This window comes from Papaver somniferum, chromosome 6 (genome assembly GCF_003573695.1).
Source record: "Papaver somniferum cultivar HN1 chromosome 6, ASM357369v1, whole genome shotgun sequence".
Lineage (NCBI taxonomy): Eukaryota > Viridiplantae > Streptophyta > Magnoliopsida > Ranunculales > Papaveraceae > Papaver > Papaver somniferum.
This window is the reverse complement of record NC_039363.1, coordinates 137,263,333-137,272,850: the sequence shown is the minus strand read 5'-3', so window position 1 is coordinate 137,272,850 and position 9,518 is coordinate 137,263,333. Positions and strand designations below refer to the sequence as shown.

The 9,518-nt window shown below is 33.9% G+C and overlaps 1 long non-coding RNA gene and 1 pseudogene across 8 annotated transcripts; one reads left to right on the top strand and one right to left on the bottom strand.

The window, feature by feature from the left end:
- On the bottom strand, positions 1–2,752 carry LOC113289474. Of its 8 annotated transcripts, none has more exons than XR_003331021.1 (5): positions 2,371–2,752; positions 1,747–1,954; positions 1,491–1,642; positions 982–1,148; positions 1–894 (listed from the first exon to the last, which is right to left on the bottom strand). It is a non-coding gene; the product is annotated as an uncharacterized LOC113289474 (long non-coding RNA). The 8 variants fall into 8 exon arrangements; XR_003331025.1 differs by having other exon boundaries at positions 1,088–1,148; XR_003331020.1 differs by having other exon boundaries at positions 1–1,148.
- A 2,476-nt stretch (positions 2,753–5,228) lies between these two features.
- On the top strand, positions 5,229–8,339 carry LOC113291551 (annotated as a pseudogene).
- The last annotated feature ends 1,179 nt before the right edge of the window (positions 8,340–9,518 follow it).

The following is a 9,518-nucleotide window of genomic DNA, read 5'->3' as shown; positions in this document are numbered from 1 at the left end:
TTAAAGTGATTGCACTTGGAAAAAAAATTAACCCCTTAACAGAAAAAGTGAGATAACTATAGATACAATTAGAGATGAGCATTGCAGAAATGTTGGTTGGCTGTCCAGGTAGAAAGAACAAATAGAATAAATTCCAAAGTCCAAACAATATAAACAACGTGCAAAGATTTACGCAACAATGGGTACAATAACATTAGTCATACCAACCTTTGGCCTTTATCATTGTTTCTAACATTCCAAGCCTGGGATAGGCATCTATCTAACATTCAATAGACTTAAATGCATCTCTTTAAAGAGGACGTCTAATCATGAGTTATCACTTGGTATGCATGACATTGTTCACTGTATGCCAAAGATGTACTTAACTTCCTTAAGGAAAATATGGAAATTTATCTTCTCGTGCCATCTAGTAATATAAAAGAGATTGGTTAGCGATATTAGGTGGACCATCTGTCTCAGCACTCGTGATTTATCTTAAGCTCACTATCTTCTTACACTTTGTAACCTGTACCCACTATTTAGTATACCACATAGTGAAACAGAAGAGAATGAAAACCTGGTAACCTCATTGGTCCCATGAAGTCTACTTCATTTCATCGTAGGGAAATCATGGTCATCCAATGATGTCCTTCTCCTTTTAAGGAAGCTGACTGAAACTCTTATAGGAGCTTATTGGTAGAATTTTAAAATTACTACACGTTAGTTAGGGGGCCAATATTGGATAGTTTCAGGTAATATTGGGGAAGTACACTCACTATTTATAATTACGTTATAATCTGTTTTTTTAGGTGAGAGTCATGCCTTCCTATTCTTGGTGCAAAAAGAATCACCCATGAGAGGCCGCATTCCGGTTTCTTCAAACATATTGCCAACTAAAACTAAGTTGTGGTTTACCTGCAGAAAAAGAATGTAAGAAAATTACTTAAACAGAAAATAGTTTCAGAAATGAACTTTTTACAGTAGGAAGAGCTTGAAATGCACATCAAAAGTTCCACCAACTACGACTCTTTCAAACTCTGCAAACTTTCAGAACTATCTCGACAGTATGATTTCCAGTAACCATGTGAAATGAGGGACGACTGCTCACTTATTGGCGCTCTATTTGTATGTTAAACTATCTTATAGAGAGAGTACTTCCACGATATTACCTGCATATACTACAACGGAATTCGTTACGTCCCTAAAAATTAAATTTAACAATCAGTATATGCAGAAGAGTTGCCGGAAAAAGTAAGATATCATTCTCACTCTAAGCTTTCCTGAACCGAAGTCCTTGCATAAAACACAATCTCAATCATAATTTTTCTTGGATTTAATATGAAATTGTAAATACTACAGCAACAAATAAAGAACAGAAGCCAAGGAAGGGTCAAGCCAATCCACTTGTCTAAGTTGTTTATTTTCAAGTTATATAACTAATATAGCGTGATAGAAGCGACGTTTAGGAAAAAAAAAATTGGTTACGGAGTGCAAATGCATCATACACTTACTTTGCTGCCCAGCAAAATTTGAGAAGTTTGGGTAAGGATCGCATATGGATCTTTTAGGTGTATTCTAGATATTCAATGTCACTTCCATACACTGGCTAATGGGTTTTATGAGTTTTGGCGAGTCCTTTCGCTCAAGAAAAAACCGATTACACCTGAGATTGATGGTCCAACTTACGTGAAAGTTACATTTAATATTTTAGAAAAATAACCAAATCAAGAAAATCATTCACAAAATGAAACCAAAGGAAAAACATACATGTCTATCACCAACACGAATCTTTACTGGCTGTGGGTTGGTGTCGAATGGACTAATCTTATATCACAGATGAAAGAATATCACCGTTTTTAAGAAGGGTTGCTGTTCTCGCTTTTCACAGAACTAAAAATTCACATGTGAGTGTGAATTCATCCGTAGACCAGATATTATAAACATCACTCTCAATATAGGGGAAGGATGGCATTACCTACAAAAAAAAAAAGAGTAAGACGGACGAATTTAGCTAGCTTTGCGACATTTTTGAATGGAAATGTTGTGGTGTTGCATCTTTAAAGAATGCCGAATGGATTTTGGTAGATCAGTTGATTGTTCCGAAACATTAAGCTCTTTAGCAAAAAACCAACTACAGTTATATTGGTTCTCCTTGAATGTACATTTCGGTTGTAATATTTTTCCACTGTATGTAACCAATGCTTTGGTATCAGTCAATTAAAAATCAATTGAATAAAGTCAAACAAAATCTCAATCGAATAATCTAATCAAATACATGATATGCATCAACAAAGTCAGTCACATTGAAGATACGGAAGAAACAAAATTCAAATTGAAGAAACTCATCAAATACAAATTTAAAGAAAAATTAAAATTGAAGATAGTACTGACCTACTGACCTAGTATTCTTCAGAGAGTATCCGGTAGAAAGAAATGGAGAAACCTAGGAAGATGATAACATCTATTGAAGTTTATATAGGGAAACATTTGAAACGTAACGTATCAAATTGATTATCCGGGTATTGATCAAAGGGATTCAATTGCGCAAATCTTGTCGCCGCAATGGAGAAGAACAATCCGAAGAAGAGCACTAATATACTTCTGTAACGGAAGAGGGGATTGAGCGCAAGAAGATATCGGTGATAATAATTGGTTATGGATTTTGTAATCGAAATGGAGATTTAGTGTAAAAAGAGATCCGGGACGTCGGATGAGACCTTAAAAAGAGGGTTCATTCTCAACCACGATTTGTCTTTTCACTTTCTAAGGACTGGTAGCCGTGGATCGAGAAAGAAGCCCATTGATGTCCGTTGGATGGTTCAAAAACCATTTGTGTTTGTAAGATAGATATAAAAGGCAATTGAGGAAAAGTTTATGGCTGTGACTTTAATTACTACTTATAATTTGGTGTTTGGAGGATTAATTTCTACACATGTTTTGTCAATCTCAGATGGTCCCTTAATTATTCTTGTTTATATTTAGGGAAAATTAGATTCAGGCCCAACCCATGGATAACCCATAATATGAGGCCCTTAATTAAAAAAAGTTTAAATCTAGGCCCCGAGTTTTTAAAAGACCTTGATACCCTTATGCATATTGTCAAGCCCATAATTAAATAAAATTTAAATTTAGGCCCAAAATTATTAAATCTAGGCCCGAAATTATTAAAGTACAGTGTGAAGGTGTAAACATAAGTTACACATGCATATGTCATGTGTAACCAGAAGTTACACATCCTTATGATATGTGTAATGCAAAGTTACACTTGTATATATATGCAAAAAATAGACATCAAAAAGAAAACACAAAAAAATACAATTATTACTTTAATATTCATTTATAATAATTTCTTAGCATGTGTAGCTAGAAGTTACACACGCATCTGTTTAGTGTAACTGAGAGTTACATATGTGTCTATCTAGTGTAACTGGGAGTTACACATGCATCTGACTTGTGTATTCAGCGTCAACTCCAGTTCCAGCGAGACCATTACCACTTTTAAGCAATTAGCTTTTATGAAGTTATCTGAAACCTGAAATATAACAACAAGCAATCAATATTTATACGACTAAAATGAATAGTACATACAACAATGTATATTTCAGTTTCACAAGCATCTGAATAGTGCAGCCAGCAGTTATACATGCATCTGAATTGTGTAACTGAGAGTTACACATGCATATGACTAGTGTAACTAGGAGTTACACCTGCATATGGAATATGCCATTTATCATGAACTTGCAGGCCTAAGTTACCTAAAGCAAAGTATGTGTAAGTAAAGGTTACACATCTAATTAGCATTTGTAACTAGAAGTTACACATCTATTTATCTTGTGTAACTAAAAATTACACATCCATACCCAAACACATCTATTCCATTACCACTGTCTTAACGAGTCAAAACACCAGACATGTGAAGCGAAATCCTCGAAGTGAAACGAAATCCTCGAAATAAACCATATATCTGACAATATAAATCCTCGCGAAGTACAAAGGAAATCTGCATATTCCAGGAAAAAAATATAGTCAAATACCCCACAAAAGGAGGCAAAAGTTCGTAAACAGGTAAAATATATGTAACCAGAAGTTACACATACAATCATCATAGTTACACATCTAATTAGCATGTGTAATCGGAAGTTACACATCCAATTAGATAGTGTAACTAGCAGTTACACGTTCAGTTAGTATATCCTCGGACATAAACTGAGGATCAACAACAACAACATATGGCATACTCCAGTATAATAAAAAGAATAGAATCATCAAGTATGAGATAACTAAGACAGCGACTGGCTACTCATCTTATACACAAGAGATCTGCTGAACCATAATAAAATCAGCTTACCTGGATGTAGTAACTGAATGCTAATTTGGAGCAAAGCAGCACCTAGAAAAAAGTATACCTGGAAAAAAGAGAATATACACACCTTATGAAAACAAGTTTGAAACCAACAAACGTGTTAAATTATAATCACAGTAAAACCAAGTATGTATTCCCACAAACCGTAGGACTTGTTTGGCTCGAATTGATCATAAAAACAACAACTTCCAAAACAAAAAGTATGAAAACATTGAAACCATAAGTTACACATACAATCATCATGTGTAACTAGAAGTTACACATCTAATTTGGAGCAAAGCAGCACCTAGAAAAGAGTATACCTGAAAAAAAGAGAATATACACACCTTATGAAAACAAGTTCGAAACCAACAAACGTGTTAAATTATAATCACAGTAAAACCAAGTATGTATTCCCACAAACCGTAGGACTTGTTTGGCTCGAATTGATCATAAAAACAACAACTTCCAAAACAAAAAGTATGAAAACATTGAAACCATAAGTTACACATACAATCATCATGTGTAACTAGAAGTTACACATCTAATTAGTAGGTGTAACTTCTAGTGACACATGCAATATGCATGTGTAATCAGAAGTTACACATCCATAGTCTAATCAGCATCCACTACTACTCCCTACTACTAGGACTGGATGTTCTTTCCTCAATTTCATAAATATAACCACTATAACAGATAAAAGTTTCATAATTAGGTTACATATTCATATCCCATCAAATTAGCATGTGTAACTATAAGTTACACATCTAATTTGCATGTGTAACTAGTAGATATACATTCATTTGACTTGTGTACCTAGAAGTTACACATTTAATTAGCATATGTAACTACTAGTTACACATCCATAGTCTTCCAATGCTAGCTAAACGTGCAAACTGTCATGCATATGGCTTGTGTAATGTGCAGTTAAACAGATGTATGAGTTAAGTGAAACCATTCCAGACCTATGTCCATATATATCCATATACTACCTTTCAAGAAAAAGAAGTAGCTAGTCGTAAGTAATCAAGAAGGCTTACTTGATAAGGGTGTTCATTTTATCTGTCTGGATGTTGTACATATTCTTGAAAGCATCCTTGTTTTCTTCTTGTTGTCGTCTTCAATCTTCTTCATTGCGAAATCGGTGGTGAGTGGGTATTTCAGGATCTGGTAATGGTCAAGCTTGTTCCTTGGTAGTGCACGAATACATGGGTACTTGGGATTCCTTGCCTTCTGCAATGTCTTTGGCCTGTGAAATATAACTGATGTGCAGATGTTCTTAGCCTTCTTATTAATGGTTGATGCTCCAGCTTTGACAGCCTTGGAAGCTTTGTTAGACAGCACCTTGGGTCAGCCTTCTTATTAACTATATGACAAGCAAATGACATCAGTACCATAGCAGCTAGAACACTTCTCATACAAATGAACAAAACAGGACATCCAAAAATCAAAAACCAGTGGACACAGAACAGTCAAATCTATCTCATAACTAAACAAACTAGAGCAAGTATACAAAAATTAATAGTTCACCCTTACAGAGTTACAAACTCTACAAAAAGAAGGTAAAATTAAAAATGTTACAGTTAGATAGAAGTTTCACATTAGGTTACATATGCATATCCCATCAAATTAACATGTGTAACTATAAGTTACACATCTAATTTGCATGTGTAACAGTAGATACACATTCATTTAGCTTGTGTACCTATAAGTTACACATTTAATTAGCATGTGTAACTATTAGTTACACATCTATAGTCTGCCAATGCTAGTTAAATGTGCAAACTATCATGCATATGGCTTGTCTAATGTGCAGTTAAACAGATGTAATGTGCAGTTAAACAAATGTATGATTTAAGTGAAACCATTCCAGACATATATCCCTGTACTACCTTTTGATATACATTCATTCAACGGAAAGCATTGACCCTTTTGATATACATTACAGAATCCATATACTACCTTTACAAGGATGCATAATTCAACAGTAAAAACCAATCATTGACAGGGATGCTAACGTAGTAAATTTATCAGAACAAGTTAACCTTGATCACAAAAAAACATAAATATTTAAAAAATAAGAGAACCTTGTGAAATCAGGTAATTACCTGTGACCACTAGCACCAGTAGTAGAAACTTAAAATAGTTCATCCTCTATCTTCTCATCATCTCCTTCAATTCATCAATTCTGAAAAACACCACCACTGACTTCAAAATCCTCCTTCAAACCTGCTCTAATACCACCACATCCTCCTCGTATTCCTCCAGAACCTGCATCTCCACCACCAACACCACCATAGATTCGTTAACCAAACTCAACATGTATAGTCAAGATAAGCAACATAAAAACACCAACAAGATTCCACAACTGGCTCCATTAGAATTATGAGAGATCAGCGTTTTTATTAAATGGAGAATATGTTCTTAGCTGATTGAATTCAACTAGTATTATCAACAAATCGGCATAAACAACAACAAACCTAAACATATCTAGATTCAATAAAAATCATGTTCTTCTCTGATCTGAATAAAGTCAACGAAACAAAAATCAGAACCTAATCAAACTACGAAAGTAGAACTACTAAATGAGAAAAACCTATTGAATCAAATCGAAAACCTTACCTGAAGTAGCTTCGAAACAACAAATTATAGTCAATTTTATTTCTGAATCACATAATTAGGAATTTCAATTGAATTAAATAGGATTAGAAGGGAGAAACTTATCTTTTACAGCTTTTTGTTGTTGAATCTTCAGATCTAATTGTTGATGACGAATTCCATTGTTTCTGCATCTGTGTTTCGACTTACTTACAAACGAATGAAGATCTAGAAACATCATCAATAGATACAGATACATAAGTGGAGATCGATGAAGCTTATCATTTTTTCCTCTTCGTCGTACATCGGCAGCCATAGATGACATAGATCGAAAACCACTAAACTCTTTTAGCAGAAGATAGAGTGGAAAAAAATCTTTATACATAATTGATTCTTTCTAAATCACAGATCGATTTGCTTGCAAATTGTTGATGTGAAATCAAATCAGAAGATTAGATCTTGTACAACCGAATGGATAAAACCCTATAAAATGAATCTATGAGAGCAACTCTGGTTTTAGACGGAGAGAGAAAATGAAATAGAAAATGAAAATATCTTATGATATTCCTCTTGTATAAATACTAAAGGATAGTCTTGGTATTATTAAAATTCGTAATAATTAATTATGGGCCAGATCTGAAGAAAATTTGATTTTCTGGGCCTAGCAATATCATTTTGCTAAAGTATGGAGTTGACAATGAATGATCCATTTAATGGGGCTTCTATATGTTGAACCCATATAGTAGGGGGGTTGTAGTATTTTTCACTTATATTAATGGATGTTTTTATTTTCGCAAACTGGCGACTATGTACTAGTCTAGTGTTCGTTTATTTGTTCAATTGAGACAAAGTTTGGTCCTTTACAACTCTTTTGAGGTGGTTGATTTCTAGTGTTTTGGCATTGTGGTGCTCTCCAGGTTCTTAGTATTAAGGTAATTCGTAATAAGCAGACTTCAATGTCCGAGGGATGTGGTTTTGTTGAATTCGCTACTCGTGCCACGGCTGAAAAGGTGATGCAGTAATTCAATGGCATACCAATGTTGAATGCAGAACATCCCTTCAGCCTGAACTGGCTTTCTTTAGCATGGGTGACAAGCGTTCAGATGCAGGTTCTAACAAGTCTATATTTGTTGATGATTTGTCTTCAGATGCTACTGATACAGGATTGCAGGAAACTTTTGCCTCTAGATACACATCTGTAAAAGGAGCAAAAGTTGTTATTGATGCAAATACTGGTCGTTCGAAAGGTTACGAGTTTGTGAGATTTGGTGATGATAGTGAGATGTCACGTGCTATGACTGAGATGAACGGTGTGTATTGTTCAAGTAGAGCCATGCGCATAGGTCCAGCAAACCCAAGGAAATCAACTGCTTATCAACAGCAACAGTCTTCACAAAGTATGCAATTGTTATCAAATTAAAAAAATAATTGGGAAGAAAGATCTCTTGGTTTATTGAGCATATTACCTATTACCTGAAAGTGTTCCACTGTTGGATGTTTTTGTCTTTCTAATGGATCCTGGACCATGTAGAAGATTAGGTATAACATTCTACTTGGCAGAAACATTATGCTGATTGTAACTTCGTCTATCTAACAATCATTATGTGAGGATATGAAGTAGGACTATAAAAGTTCAATTTGTCTTCCTCGTTGCATCAAAAAGGGTTGTAATACCCAGCATTTTTATTTACAATTTCGGGCCGGGTTATACCCGCCTTAGTTTGTTATTTAGGTTGTTTCCATTGACTTAGTCTAGTTGGGGTGTTTGGACTAGAAAAAACTACAAGTTAGGGTGGAAATAAAGTCACCTAATTTATTTTAATAAATAAAATAAAATGAATAGAAAATGAAAAGACAATTAAAAGAAATAAAGAAAATATAAATATTAGTTGTCATTATGAATATTGGTATTTTTAAGGTTTTTATAACTAAAAGTTTAGGAAAAGAATTTTACACGTTAGAACATAAGGCTAAGTAGAAAAAGAAAGAGATGGAGCTAGAGATTTTTAGAGAAGAAATCAAGAGGAGTTTGTAGCAATCGAGAGGTAGAATGTTTAATCCCTTTTCTCTTTATGTTTCTTTGTTATACATTGATTTCAATTTTGTTTATGCTTATATCATTAGGGTTATGAAATTTATCTATTTAATTTGATGCATATTATTGATGATCGGACTTCTATTATTGGTATATAACATGATTGGGTATCACTAGTTAAAATTTGAGAGTATTCCACCGTGTATTCACCGTTGAAAGTTTGTTTGAATTTGGGTGATAGTTTCTGAATTTCTGGACAGTTTCGTTTTGATGTGATTTGATGTTCTTAGGTAGTTTTAATGATGTTAAAATGATTTGAGGTCTTAACAAAAGTTGTAGATAAACATCTTATCTTTCATTTTTCTTTGGAATTGCTTGATTTAAAAATAATATGAATTTACTGTGAATATTTTTCTAGAATGATGTTGTCTGCCTAGATTTTGTGATGCGTTTGTAAATTCGATAACTTTTGTTTGAACCGTTCGTTTACTGTGAATTTTTGATATGTTGTATATTACGGATTCATATATGTCCTTGTAAAGTTTGAATATGATCAGATAAAGT